The 15,191-nt window shown below is 33.8% G+C and overlaps 1 protein-coding gene across 2 annotated transcripts in view; it reads right to left on the bottom strand.

Moving 5' to 3' along the window:
• Positions 1-14,098, bottom strand: part of LOC131678488 (paired box pox-neuro protein) — a 147,451-nt gene extending 133,353 nt beyond the window's left edge. For both annotated transcript variants that reach the window (XM_058958667.1, XM_058958668.1), the window contains exon 1: positions 13,606-14,098. The gene's annotated coding sequence lies outside the window, so the exon portion shown is untranslated. The remainder of the gene's footprint in view (positions 1-13,605) is intronic.
• Positions 14,099-15,191: the final 1,093 nt, after the last annotated feature.

Here is a 15,191-nt window from a genome sequence, read left to right as displayed (position 1 = left end):
GCCAAAATGCAACAGCGTAGCAGCGATCCAAGAGAACGGAGCGGGCAGAAAAAGCCACCCGAAAAGTATAGCGTCTGGATTAGCATATAATACGGAGGGCTGTTTACACGTACATAATTATGCAAATTGCTCGGTTCGGGATCTGCTGGCCAGTCGCGAACGGTTCGAGGTGTTGGCGCTTATGTCTCGGTTCCAGTGTGGAACGAACATAAACTTTTAATTTATTTTGGCAGGGTTGATATTTCGATGTTTTAGTTTGTGTTTCATACTTCAACTTATCGGTGCTGTTACAACCTACATCCAGTGTTTCAAATAGATGACATAGTTAACTCCTAGGAGCCAAGTTTTCAACGAGCGGAGAAACGGACGAGTAGTTTTGGATCGTGAATCTGAGTCATAGATGTTGAGATGTTATCTAATTGTGTAGAATGTGGCTAATCCACTTTTACTAGCAGAATGTCTTTGCTTTCAGTGCGAGAAAAGATAGAATCACGCACGGAAAGAAAGAAAAATTCGAAACAAACATATAAGTTTCGCAACGTTCAGCAATCAATATCAAATTCGTGTAAACCATTGATGTATCAAATGTTGTTTGAATAATCGACGAACTGAGAATTACATGCAAAACACTAAGAAATTTCAACTTGATACAATAATAGAAAAGCCCACGGTAATTTTAAAATATAATATGTCCACAATGATTTAATGGATTTAAAATTTTATGGTTACATTAGAAAGGTAAGTAGATATTTTTTATAAATAATAATTTATAAATAATTTTCATAATAATCAAAAAATGTAAAAATTTTTTTAGTGTTTCGGATTCTCCTCGTCAGTAACTAACACCAACTTAATGTTAGTTAGTTAAATCTAAACCAGCACCAAATTGACGTCAGTTAGACACTAAATTCCAAAAATTCACACATCTTGCGTGAACGTGTTAGTTACTGACGAGAAGAATCCGAAACACTAAAAAACCAAACTTGTTAGGTAGTGTACCCTCATGCACAAAAAAAGTTCGTCTTGCCCAAAAAAATTCCCGTTTGGAATTTTTTTGCACAAAAACTACACTTATTGAAAATTATTATTTATAGACAAATAAAAAAGCGTGTAAATTTGAAAACTTTGAAATTATATCCGAGGAAATAATTTAAACTACTCTAATTTTGAAGGTTGAGAGGTTGAAGGTTGAAATCCTATATCTAGATTCTAGAACAATAAACGGTGAGCTAATCGTATATTTACAAGAAAGAGTGTTTTTGTAATTGACTTTTGTCATTTATAATTAAACTAAATGTGCTCAGCATAGAATTTAGCTGTAAATATTTGTTTTTCATAAAGTGAAAAAATATGCAAATCCGCCAAGGATATACAGTGGAGACCCGATTTTATCAGCACCCGATTTTATCGGCCCCCGATTTTATCTACCCCCGGTTTTATCAACTTTTTTACCCAATTTTATCAGCTTCATATGAAAATTGATAGTTGGCAGTTTGATGGGCTCTAGCAGACGAACCGAGATGAATTCGAGTAAATCCTTTCTTGGGCATACATTTCTTATCTTAGAAATCCGAAAAATGCCAAAATAAAATTATTTCTTTTTTAAATTTCGCGCTGTCAGACCCCCTTAAGCGGAACTTAAAGCAAATAATCGGAAAAGGTTGTAAGGCTATATATAAGGACCAAAGAAAAATATTTTAAAAGCTTCGGTTTATTAAAAAGACAGAAAAATATATGTCCCGATTTTATCAATGTCCCTGTTTTATCAGCTTAAAATTCACCAAGGGGCTGATAAAAACGGGTCTTCACTGTATTAACAGAGCTACATAAATATCTGAGAAGCAGCTGTGGTTCCGAATGAGTCAGTGGTCCGAGTTGACCCATGTCTCTAAATGTTATTTTAAATCAAAATGCCCATAAAAAGTTTTCCAAATGCAATTATTTCAAGAATTAGATGTTCTTTCTACAAAACGAATTTTTTCATGAAGTTACAACCTTTCCATAAACTATTCTCGTTTCTTCGCCAGAACAATAGGTTTCTTAAACTGAACTTGAAATTCCCTTAAATGATTTTGTACGGCTGTGCTTTTTTTCTTGTGTTCAATAAATATACACGTGTTACGTGACAGATTTGTTTTGTAATTTAACAAATCATTGAAAAAACCCTATTAAATTTAAAAAAAAACATCAGACAACACTTGCCCCACTCTTCTTGGCTTTCAAAACTTTAACGAGGAACTCTTTTCACGTAATATTGGTGACTAAGATAATAGATTTTTCCCAAATTTGTCAGGCAACCTCCAAACTAACTGCAAAAATTGCGTAATTTGACAGACGCATCAAAATGTCAACAAATCGAAGAACAAAATTTCTGCATAACAAATGTACGGCTTAAGGGCCTCTATAATGTGCAATTGGGAAGTGAACCGATATTATCTTTGGCAGCCGTATGAAATATGCATATAAATAGCGGATTTTAGTACGGGATTTTTTGCCAGATTTTGATCACGGAAAATTGTTCGCCGATATGCCTCCAAACTATCAAAACAAAAATAGTGTTGCTGAGGAATTCCACGAAGATTCGTCCGAAAAGCTTTAAAATCGTGACCGTCCATCTTAGACTCCAATTAAACTTTACACGTTTCCAGCGGCATGGAAGACTAATAAACCATTTTCACAGTCAATAAGATTATTTTGACTCATGCGCAATTTTTTAAAAGGGCATGAAAGTTTATGCATGTAGCATTTTCGAAAAAAAAAAAGAGGTTCGATTACCGAATTTAATACAACAAAACTTTCTGATATCGAGTTTCAGGGAATGAATACTACTGCATGGAAAAAGTATACACTGAAAAAATGTGTCATTTTCAGCAAAAACAATAAATTGAGTTAAAAATTGTAAAAAAAATTGTTTTAATTTTTATATTTTGTCAACAAAAACCTAAAGAGAAAAAAAAAACATTTTGAATGTGATTGCACGATGGAGAACTCATCGGCCAAAAAGTGTTTTAACGAAAACCTTATACCTGTTTTAAAATTTTAATTGACATAAAAAAACTGTAATTTTATTACAGAATGCGATTCTAAGTGTCATTTCAAATCAAAATATATTCAAGGAATACCTTCCTAAATACGATAGTTGTGTAGATATTTGGAATTTCGATCCACAAAACCAATTAATTCGCAAAATTATGCTCTTTTTAACAGTTATTCGCGTTTCTCCATCTTTAACTATCAATAATTAAATGTAGATCGTTTTTAACATATAAAAAACGCTTTTAATCCACCTAACAGTGTGATGAGACATTTCTTATAACTCTTATCACTCTCTTCGGATATTATATCGTTTGAGAACATTTAGAGCTTGATGCTTCGTGATGTTTTTGATAACACATACTACATGGGATAGTGGCAGGACTCAGAGAATCGCTCAAATCAGCATAGGACAACATCAGTACTAGAAATCTCAAACCAAAGCAATGGGAAAGCGAAAAAATGGCCCATAAAATAGACATACAAACAAATTATTGCTAATGCTCTGTTAATAAAATATCTAAATTCCTCAATCAATGCATTGTGGTGGGAAAACTGAATTTTCCTAAAGGGGTTATATATTGTACTGAGCCAAAAAAATCGATTTTTTTTATTGTTTTGAAGTTTATACTTTACTCAAATTTCCAACGCGACTGAGAACTAAGAAATCTACGCTTATAGTAGCAGTGATACCATTCAAAGAAAATCAACAGTGAATATTTCCAGACTTGGTTTTATTTCCTATTTAGGAGCTATTGTGTTTTTTTTACATTCTTGATTGCATGATTCAGTGATCGAAACCCAAAACTTTATAAAGTATTTGAAATTATTAAATTAAAATTTGTTTTTGCTATTCAAATTGACAAAATTATAGTATCGCCCCTTTGGCGATTGTTTACCTTTTCAGTCCCACCTATCAGCATTGAAGTATCGCCCTTAAGTTTTTTTTACAATAACTAATGTTTTACATCACCGATTTCGTCCGGGTTTTTTCAATAGCGATCATTGTTACTATTTACAGCTGGTATCAGCTTAATATTCCTAAAAAATACGAAAAAAACAGTTTCGCCTCAAAACTGCTAGCAAAAAAAGTATCGCCCTGTTTGTTTGCATGGAGCGTGGAGGGCGAAACTTTAAATAAACAAACAAAATACAGTTTCGCCCATTGTATTTTTTGCTGTAGTTTAAGAAAGCAATATCGTAGAATCCAAATTTTTAGGTTAATTTGTTGCGTTTCAAAGCCCCCATTCGCATGTATGAAAAAAAGCCTTATATTTACGTTTGTAAGTATCGCCCTTTTCACAAAAAAGCGTTGATATGAAATCGCAGTTTCTGATATCACGCTATCTCTGAAGTGCATGCGTGCATAGTTCCAAATTTTACTTCGACATCGATTTTTTCTAAAGGTGACTTCCTTGATTTGGTCACTATTTATTAAAAAATCGCGGTTAAATAAAAAATAAAACTATTAAAAAATTTCAAATAGTTTATAATTTTCACAAACTTATTAGGTAAAATTGCTTTCGTAATATTGTGTAGGAAAAAAGCTTTTTCTCTATCTGCAACATATAAACCCTTAAGTATACCAATTAATTGGTATACGAATTGGAATAGGTTCGCTTAATTTTGGAAGAAGTCTATAGTCCCCTGAAAACTACCTAAAAATTGTTGTAGTTCGAAGCAATAAAAAATCCCCAAAAATGAAATGTACCTATTAATGTGAAACACAGTGAATAATACATACAATAAAGACCCATTTTCATCAGTCTAGTGGTGCATTTTAGGCTGACAAAATGGGGACATTGACTAAATCGGGCAATTTTTTTTCTTTATAATAAACTGAAACTGTTAAAATATTCTTCCCGTCCCTTGATGTGGCCTGATAACTATTTCTGATTATGATGAACTTTTTATTTTTGCATATTTCCATCTTCATGATAAGGAAACATGCTCAAGAAAGGATTTACTCGAATTCAGTCTTGTTCGTCTGCTAGAGCCCATCAAACATGTGTTCATATTTGGCTGATAAAATCGAGGTTTCAATTTATTATAATAGATATTCAGCATTCGAAGAAGTTTCTTGTGAACGAGCGTAGAACGACTTTGTTTCTACTTACTTGAAGTCAGCGGCGTAGCCAGAAATTAGGTTTGGTGAGGGTTTGGTGAAAATCGATCTTACTGTCCAAACGGCATAATTCCGAAACCATAATTTTTGAAGTTTTAAAATTAAGCAGAATTATTTTTCAGAAAATAGTAACAGAGTTCGTGTCTTTAGCGAATTTGTTGAGTCTTTATTGTAGTCATGAATGTTAACCTGAGAAAATTCACCATAAATACTTCTTGGACGATATACCGTCAGAATTATTTTATCAAATGAAGCGCTGTTTAACGTTTGTAAAACTCATCGAAAATACTAAACCTCCGAGATTGGCGGTTTCAGAATGATGCTATCCTTAAATTACCGTTTTTGAGCATTTGACCTATACATATAATTGGCCATACAACAAAAATGAAATTCTCATCAAAATCGATCAGGACCTGCTAGAGTCGCATGGAAATCGTCATTTTTCATAAATTTCTCTCTACATTCGGAAAGTGTTATCCTCGTTATTAATCATATCATAATCGTTTTCGTCTCAACTCGACGCATTCCCAAAATAAAACCTGTTTTAATCCACCTAGTGGTGCAATTGTGCTTTTCTCATTTGTCCAGACTACGATTCCATGGCTGGTTATGTTCAATACAATGGTGTAAATGAATAGTACATGTTCAGTACGATTTGCACATACATACAATGGATCAACAGCCACGATCTTGAGATACTATGTGATACTGAAACATCGCTTGAAACCAGCGGCGGATCATGGAGAAAGATCCGGGAGGTCCGGGTCCTGCCGAAAATTTTCAACTTGTTAAGAAATTTTAAACTAGTTTTAATTTTAAAGTAGCAACCCCTCACTGCATACTCCCTCCAGGCCGGTATGATTGTCGATTTTTAGAGTGATTGCATAACCTTTCTATATGAGAAATGCAAAAATGTGCAAAAGTCCAAAAAAGTCAATTTTTGTTAAACATTATTTTTTTCGAGTTTACATCAAATCTCAATGTTTCATGCATTTTAAAGTCATTTGGCATCAAAAATACAAATTTGATTTTGCAAATGTTTCATTTCAGTTTATATGGGAATTTGATGTGTGATTGCACTCTTCAACTCGTAACTCTGGAACCGGAAGTCCAATCAATAAAAAAAATCAATTGCAGCCGATGGGAAGGTTGTACCTTTCATTTGAGACTAACTTTGTGCAAATCGGTTCAGCCATCTCTGAGAAACCGAGGTCACATTGTTTTCAACATACACATATACACACATACATACACACAGACATGTTCCGATCTCGACGAACTGAGTCGATTGGCATATAACACTCGGCCCTCCGGGTCGGGATTAGATTGACGAATTTTAGAGTGAATGAGAAAGGCAAAAACATTTTTAGCAAATGTTGAAAGTTATGCATTTTTTTGGTGAGCAGTTCTATGTTTCATAGACATTAAATCAATTTTAACTTCGCTTCCTATTAAATAAAGACCTTTATTACAGTACATCTCTACAAAAGCGAGCTCAATTTGAAAAGAAATCTGGAGGATTATGATTGATTACAGAACTCTGGAATTTTCTATTGGAATGTTTTCAGGCAGGAATTTGATATTGATGCTATTAGACAACTTTGAAATCAAGACCAATAGATCAGTTACATATTAGGACCCCATTCCGACAATTTATCAAAAGTCCTCATGATGTTTAAAACAACAGTTTATCAATCTACGGATCAGATAATTGTTATTGTAATATTGAATTAAATCAGTCTGCATCAATAAATTTTCAACTTCAATCCATTATTTTTTTTGGTTGTGGTGGGGGGGGAGGGGGGTTGTATGGTGTTAAACCCCAAAACCTTCTCTTGGCTACGCCGTTGCTTGGAATTATTTATTTCGCTTTTCATGTTCCGATATGTTTCAGATCGATCCGATGGTTATAAGTTAGAAAAATTGCAGTCAGAAGGTTCGTACAAATGAACATTTTTGCACTGATACGTTATCAAGTTCCTTCCAGACAACTTGAAGGTGTTCGGTGATTATTTCTAGCGGTTGTAGGTAGAAAAATGAAATACAAAATTCGTTTTATCGTAATAATGTTTGGCTTATTTCAATGGATTATTACTATATTGAACAATAAATAGGCGACAAAAGGTAATCCACAAACAACAAGCCATAACTTTTAAAGTATTCAAAATAGATATTTGAAGTCTTCAGTAAAGTTATTCACAAAAGTAAGAGCTACAAATTTGCTGAAGGAATCATTTCGATATAATCACTTTCAAGAAAATTTATGAAAATATCTCACTCATAGGGAGATTAATCAGCAAAAGCCCTATACCAAAAGAAAGGGCATATTACCTCCATTAAATTCTCCGAAGATACTATTGACCTAAAATAAGCCGTTTTGGCGTTAATAATAGATTACATGTTTTTGGTCATATTTCTGGCAATGGGAAATGATAAAAATCTTTCGTCCGCATTTAATGTTAAATATCTCTTTTTATTATAGTCCGATTTCAACAATCTATAGCTTGTTCGAAAGGTATTTGTTAAAGCTGTCTAAAAACATATAAATTGTTAATCTATATTGTCAATTTCGGCAGATAATTTAAAAAAACTGCAAAAAACGCCATTTTTACGCATTCAAACATTCATATCTTGGAAACTAAACATCAGAATCAAAAACAAATTAATAGCGTTCATACTGTTTTTTAGTTCTTTCATTTAAAATTGGTTTGGATAAGATCGGTTCAGCCATTGCTGAGAAACACGAATGAGAATTTGTCCGTTACATACACACACACAGACACACACACACACACAGACATTGTCCCAAATCGTCGAGCTGAGTCGATTGGTATATAAGACTCGGCCCTCCGGGCCTCGGAAAAAATCTTGAAAGTTTCAGCGAATTCTATACATTTCTTTTATAAGAAATGTAAAAACTTTTTAAATGTATTTAGATCATGGAGAAACTTTCACTGAAAAAGATTTTCTAACAATTTTTAACAAATTTGTATAATTCATCTTATTAACAATCAAACATACAATTTCCTTATTGACTACGATTGTAAATGCCATTTCAAATCAAAATGCTTATAACAAAATTTTTCTGAAAAGTAGCAGTTCTCGAGATACTTTAAATTTTGTTTTAACGACATAATTATTCTGTTTACGATCTTTTCAAAAGTTATTCATCATCAACAATAGCTTTTTCAAAAGAACCATTAAATTTCCTGTAACTTTTCCTCTGAGATCAAGGTAATATTGCAAACCATTTGAAATCTACATGAAAACAACCAAAACATGATTCAACTGCAGTGAAGACCCGTTTTCATCAGCAACTAGGTGAATTTTAGGCTAATAAGTGCTTAAAATATTCTTCTTAATTAAATATAGCCTCACAACCCTTTCTGATGATTTAGTTTAAATTTCCCTTAAGGAGGTCTGACAGTATAAAATTTTAAAAAAGAATTTTTATATTTGCATATATCGGATCTCGGTGATAAGAAAAATATGCTCAAGAAAGGATTTATTCGTCTGCTGGTTCGTCTGCTAGAGCCCATCAAACAACCATCTATTAATTTTCATATGACTGATGATGAGGGCTGATAAAAACGGGGGCTGAAAAACGACTTCTCTGAATACAGTTTAATCATCAGACCGTACGGTTGAATAATAATTTGATTGTTTTTTGTAGCTTTCAAAAAGTTTAGAATAATTTTATGGGCCTGTTGAAAAACCTTTTGTTGTTGATGGAAAAACGCGAATAACTTGTAAAAAAGACGTAATAAAACAAAATAATTGTGTTGTTGAAACAAAATTTAAAATATTCCGAGAACTACCACATTTCACAAAAAAATTGTTAAGAGCATTTTGATTTGAAATGGCATTTAGAACCGTAGTCAACAATATTTTTTTTTGATTATAGAGATTTTAACGTTAAGGTCATTCGCCTCTTCGGGTTAGAAAAATCTCTTATGAAAAATTTCTAACTCTATGTGCGGGGTCGGGACTCGAACCCAGGTGCGCTGCGTATAAGGCGATCGATTAACCAACTACGCTACGCCTAAAATTGTTTTTGACTGTAAATAGTATGAATTAAAAAATATGCCAAAAGTTTTTGTTTTGTTGTTATGTTTTTTATTGAAAGCTTCTCCATGATCCAAATACACTGAAAAAGTTTAATACGCCTTTGAAATGATAAATATTAGATTGTTGACATTTTATGATGAGGAAACCCGAATAAGTTTTAAAAGGGTTTAATTGCATGAGTTCATTGTTTTGTTGAAACAAAATTCCAAATATCTCGCAAACTACTGCATTTTGAAAGATTAGTATGCAATTTAAAAACAAGTTATTGGTAAAAATACTTTTTGCATTCACATTCAAAATGTTTCTTTCCTCATTAGGTTTTTGTTGATAAAATATAAAAACTTTAAAATTGGCTTTTTGCAATTAAATTTTTTAAAACAAATTTTAGTTTTTGTGAAAAATAACACTTTTTCAGTGTACACTTTTTTCGTGCAGAAGTATTCATTCCCTGTAACACGTTCTCAGATAATTTTGCTGTTTAACCCTTTCATGCCCAACTTTTTTCTAGTGCATGTAGGGTTTAAAAACTATTTTTCCTTGAAAACGGTTGGGTCAAGAAACACGAAAAGCCTATTTTCATAAAGATAGGTGCTTCCATGGCAGTGCTAGAAGCTGGTCAATTTTTGCTTTGTAATGCTCAATGCAATTCTCCTAGAATAATGACAATAGTCCAATTATGTAGAAAACGTAGCCAACGACAGTCTTAATTGATAAGTTTTATCAGCTTTCAATAATATTGCACCATAACGAAGATATATGAAAAAATCATTTTCCGTCGTCAACGTAAACTATCCCTGGCAGCACTGCTCCATCGGAATCCAATCAGACTAATTGCAATAACTTCAGTTCTAGAGCTGATCCTTGTAACTGTTAGTACTCAAATTAAAGGCAATAATCACATTAATGAGCCTTACTTGTTTTTGTGAGCAAATCTCGCCTCAATCAAAAGTTATAGCTGTTTAAAAACGTTGTTGTCCACAAACAACATGGGCATGAATGGGTTAAAATACAGTAATCGACCAAAAAATTTGAAAGCAATGCACGCAGAAACATCTACGTCTTTTTGAAAAATTGCTCTTGTATCAAACTATTGCAATTGCCAGAGAAAATCATGGAGATTCATAAACCGAACACAACACAAGTTTCATTCGAATCGGCGATGGTGATATTTTGTGGTCGGCCAGTTTCCCATGGAATCTCTTCGCTTCTGAAAAATATCAGCTTTAGCACTTATAAACCAAAAAAACACAATTTTTCCCGCCGGGAAAATTTCATGTTGAGGTGTCTCCTGGTAGACTTTTTATGTGGAATTTAGTGAAATCCATGACTTTTCCGATAGGGATTACACTTCGGGAAATTTGACATTTTGAGATCTTTATTTTTAGTGTAGACTTATTTCTGTCGCGAAAAACGAAAATCCATCTTCGATTTGAAACAAAATCTGGACGTGTACAGTAAGTAGTCTTAGAGCAGCTGTATATCTCTGCAAACTGTCAAAAAGGTGTACTTTCTTTTGAAATTACCAGCCGTTTCCAAATAGCTCAAATTTGTATACCTATTTAAAACATCGGTTTCCCGGTTGAAATTAACATTTACTTTGAATTGTCGTAAACCGGGGTGACTTTGATCACTCGAAACTTTTTTCGTAGATCGCCTACTAAACCAAAATAGTCTACCAAATCATTTTAATTTGAAATGAATTTTACTCTAAACTAATAAAATACTGATTTGTTATACTTTATGAGTATATTGTTCGGTTTTTCGGTACAAAAACTACAAAAAACCGAAATTTGACTTTACCTTATTTTACGCACTTTCGCAAAGTGTCTATTTTTTATAAAACAAATAAATCTCAGATTTGAGCAAGAGTAATAAATTGCAAGCGAGTTTTTAATTTCTATTAGATTGGGAGGTGCCAAATTTAGTTTTAAGAGTTTGTTTATTTTAAATACATTTTTTGTGCAATTATTGTAAGCTAAAATTGGCAACAGTTTTTTTATTGTTCAATATTCCAACGTGTTAAAATGTATGAAACTTTTTGTACATTGATAAAGCACTGAAATAAAACAATTTTAGCAGCTTTAAAGGTTTTCAGAATCTTTTATTCTAGTTAGACACAAATTATACGAATTTTGGTTACTCGAATTTTACAGTACATTGAAATACTTTGTATAATACAAATTAACATCTATTTAACAATTCGCATCTTTCCAGAATCAGTATAAACAAACATTGGAATGAAAAATTTGACATCAATAACTTAATGTGGGAGAACTTGCAGGTTATCGAAATCACCCCGGAATACGAAAACATACTTCAACTTGAAATCATTTTTGGAAAAATAGCTGTAAGTGGACAATTTTAGGTAAAACCATCCAATCTTGTTCTCCATACATTAGCACATGGTTTAAAAATATTAAACTTGAAAAAACTTGTTGCTTCTAAAAATATGTAATGATTACTTCGAAAAGTGATCAACGTCACCCCGGTTTAAGGCATCCGTGATATTTTTCATGGTCACCTCGCGATCTTGATTTTTTTGTGTAGACTTTTTTTGGTTAGGGAAAATGAAAATCCCTTTTCCATTTAAAACGCATGAGGAACAAAATCCCGTAGTCAAATTCCTTTAAGTGTTTTATAGCCTTAAAGCGCTGACCAAATGTTGACAGAATTGACAAGTGCAAATCTAATCTTCATTAGGTTACGTAGCGCTGTTTGAAGTTGAATAGTGCCTCGATTAAAAAGGAGAAATGATTAAGTTAGGCGGGTTGGACGCGTAATAACCATTCGAAATCCGTTGACCAGATATGGCTGCCATGTCTTGTGAGCCTTTAACCCAGGCATTTTACTTATCTGAGAGTAGGCTTCAAGAGGATAACAAGTATACGCTGAAACCACATAGAAAGTCGAATCAAAGCACTTGCTCGACATTTTAGAACACATAATATTTTTTTTTATTTCCTTGTAAGTAAAAATTGACAAGTATGCACAGTTCTATTCCTTCTGTAACTCGTCATGATAGAACTGGTTGGAAAAATACCAAAATCGACTCACACTCAGACTGCTTCTTTTTGATAAAGCACAATGCGCACCACAAATCTGTGCCCGTCACATTAATATGTACTTTGGGTATATAAACAGTTTGGTTCTAGAGTTTCACTACCCCAGCTAACTACAAAGAATCCATTAGTTACTCTTGCTGTGGAGGATAACCTGAATGAGCATTACCCTTCCTCATAGGCAAATGTCTTCCAGAATCATTAGCAGGGCGCAAAGAATTCAGTAATTCAAAGGACAACGACCTAAGTCCAATAGGTATCTTGATTAGAACTTCACTAATCTTTTGGTTAACATAGATTCGCAAAATTTTAAACAATGGTTTCTGCCCTGGATCTTACTGATGCATTTCATATTATTTCCAGGAAAACAGTTATCATTACTTTTAACCCTTAAATGCGCAATGTTGTTTTAAAACAACATCCGGAAAATCGTCTAAAAATTATCGCATTAACGTGATTTAGCTGTGAGACAATTTTCACAAAATTCTGAAAAAATTGATTTGCGCCTTTAAGGGTTAAAATGAAGCTCAAACTACTTGCACAAGCAATGCATTCAAACGACATTTCTTAGACAGCTTTAAATCACGGCTCGGCTCTAAAAATACTTCCGATGGCTGCTTTACGCACATGCTTTTATTACAATCTATTAAAAGGAATTATGCGTTAGGTGAGTTTCATAAAGAAATTATTCCTTTTGATAATGAGGTTGTAAACTCAACAAGTATTGTATAAAAAAGGATAATAGCGTGACAATGGAAGTTTAAAGTATAATGTTCATATCAGAAACAATGAATCTTTTATGTGGATGGCTGCAAAAAAATTAATTTTGTATGCACGTTTGTCAATTTCAGCAATACGAGTCTTGATCGTATTCACATCGGTATTTATTTTGATGTTGTTTGATCTATATCAATCGCATGAGGATTGAAATGAAATAGACAGCATTCAGTATGCAAATTCAACATATAGGGGCACAAAAAACAAAAACTCTTATTTCTTGACAAATTCGTCACATTTGTCCATTTGCTAAATACCATTCAACGCATTTTTATTTTCATTTTATCTGCATACCACAGGTTTCCAAGTTTCTTAGGAATGAGGGATGCTCAAAACTCTGTTACTCCGCGTATGCTTACTTTATTTTATTTACGTGACTTCAAAACATCATGAGTCCTCGGGATTCTGGATATATTATTCGAAATCGGTAACTACACGTAATCAAAAGCAATACACATATTCATTTAATACTGATCCCTGGAATCAAGAGATCTTCTTCTCGATATAATCCATAATTAATTCTAGAACCAGAATAATTCTTACCTGCAAAACTAAAACTTTTGAAACACGCTCACGAGTATGATACAACTACCAATTTTTCGCGATCACTTTACGCCGTTCTTAGTGGATTTTAAATTTAACTCTAATCCTCATGGTAGAACATTTTTCATCACTTCTCTGATGAAAGTATTTTCGTTTTAGTTATCTTGACACACGCGAATAAGATTTTCCTTCCTTGCTGAAAACTGATTCGCTTTAACAATTTCACTGTTTTGTCACCGCAAGCTCATCGATCATTGAAGTGTACTCAAATTATAATTAAATTATCCCACATATCCACTGGCCATCAACAGTCACAGATTCTCAACGATTGCCAATTAAAAAGAAAAACACCAACTACACGCACATCTATCACCACCAGAACGCAACTCAGCAGTGGCCCGCTCGAACGTAATCCTCCGGATCGGGAATCGGAAGGAGCAACGAAACAGCGCAACGGTAGCGCAAAACCAGCAGGCATCGAGCGAACGAAACGTTCCGTCTCACAATCTCGACTGGAAAGCGTACCGACCGAGAACAGAGCACATGGTGGCGGCAGTCACCCACCAGGCGGCAGTCGGTCACAGTTAGTGAGCGCGCGGTGTGGCAAGGCAAGGCCTGGCAAGGCACGGCACGGCAGGCGAAGCGAAACCACAACGAGGCAACGCGAGCCAACACCGTGCCAGCTCTGTATGCTACGCTGAATGAAACGGAACGAGTGCAACCGGGTACCAAAGCGAGACGACGCTAGAGGCATAGCATGACAAATAGAGTAGCGAGCTGCTCAGAGTTCGCTCATAGCATAGCCCTAGTTTGCCGGCGTGTGTGTCGGTTGTGGGACGGGGCATGACACTACAAGCCCTTCCGATTGGCATAGAAGGCGCAATGTGTGACGATGTTTATGCTGCGACCGGTACACATAGGCTCGCATCATTAGCATAGCGATATGTGATGAAGTTTCTTTTTCACACTTGCTTTTCGGTGTACTTCATAGGAGTTTTTGAGCTTATTTGTGTTGATTGGTTGATCTGATCTGGTGGTGATACTGGAATAATATAAATATATTTGAACTTTTTTTTGAAACTATATTTGATTTTATACATCAAAAGAATAATATGAAATCGTCTCTATTTTCTTAGCCAATATCATGATTGTATGTTATTTTTCCACCTTCTAGGCAAAATTATGATAGTAATAACCCCTCAGTCATGTTGAAGGATGCTTATTTTAGATAAATTTAAAATGTGTTCGCTTAAAATACTATTTGATTTTTAAAGGCGGCTCCTGCCACGAATCAAGATTTTGATGTATATTAAATCTTCCTTTTAATAAAAAAAGCAATTGTTTCAAAAAGCTGAAACTGTAACTTCTTTTTAATGAACCCTATCTCTCTACAGTGGATTCGTGAGTTTTTTTTTGTATTTCGCATTTCAGGACCTAAAAACTGTAGAAAAACTACGTGTAATAAGCGGCGGCGGCATAATTCTAAATTATAATAACTTTAATCTCAATCAATATCAATTCCAAAGGCTCGTCCAATTGAAAGTATTAGAAATACTAACTCAACTAATTTGATTATTTTTGACCTA

This window comes from Topomyia yanbarensis, chromosome 2, assembly GCF_030247195.1.
Source record: "Topomyia yanbarensis strain Yona2022 chromosome 2, ASM3024719v1, whole genome shotgun sequence".
NCBI classification, from domain to species: Eukaryota; Metazoa; Arthropoda; class Insecta; order Diptera; family Culicidae; genus Topomyia; species Topomyia yanbarensis.
This window is presented reverse-complemented; position numbering and strand designations above follow the sequence as displayed.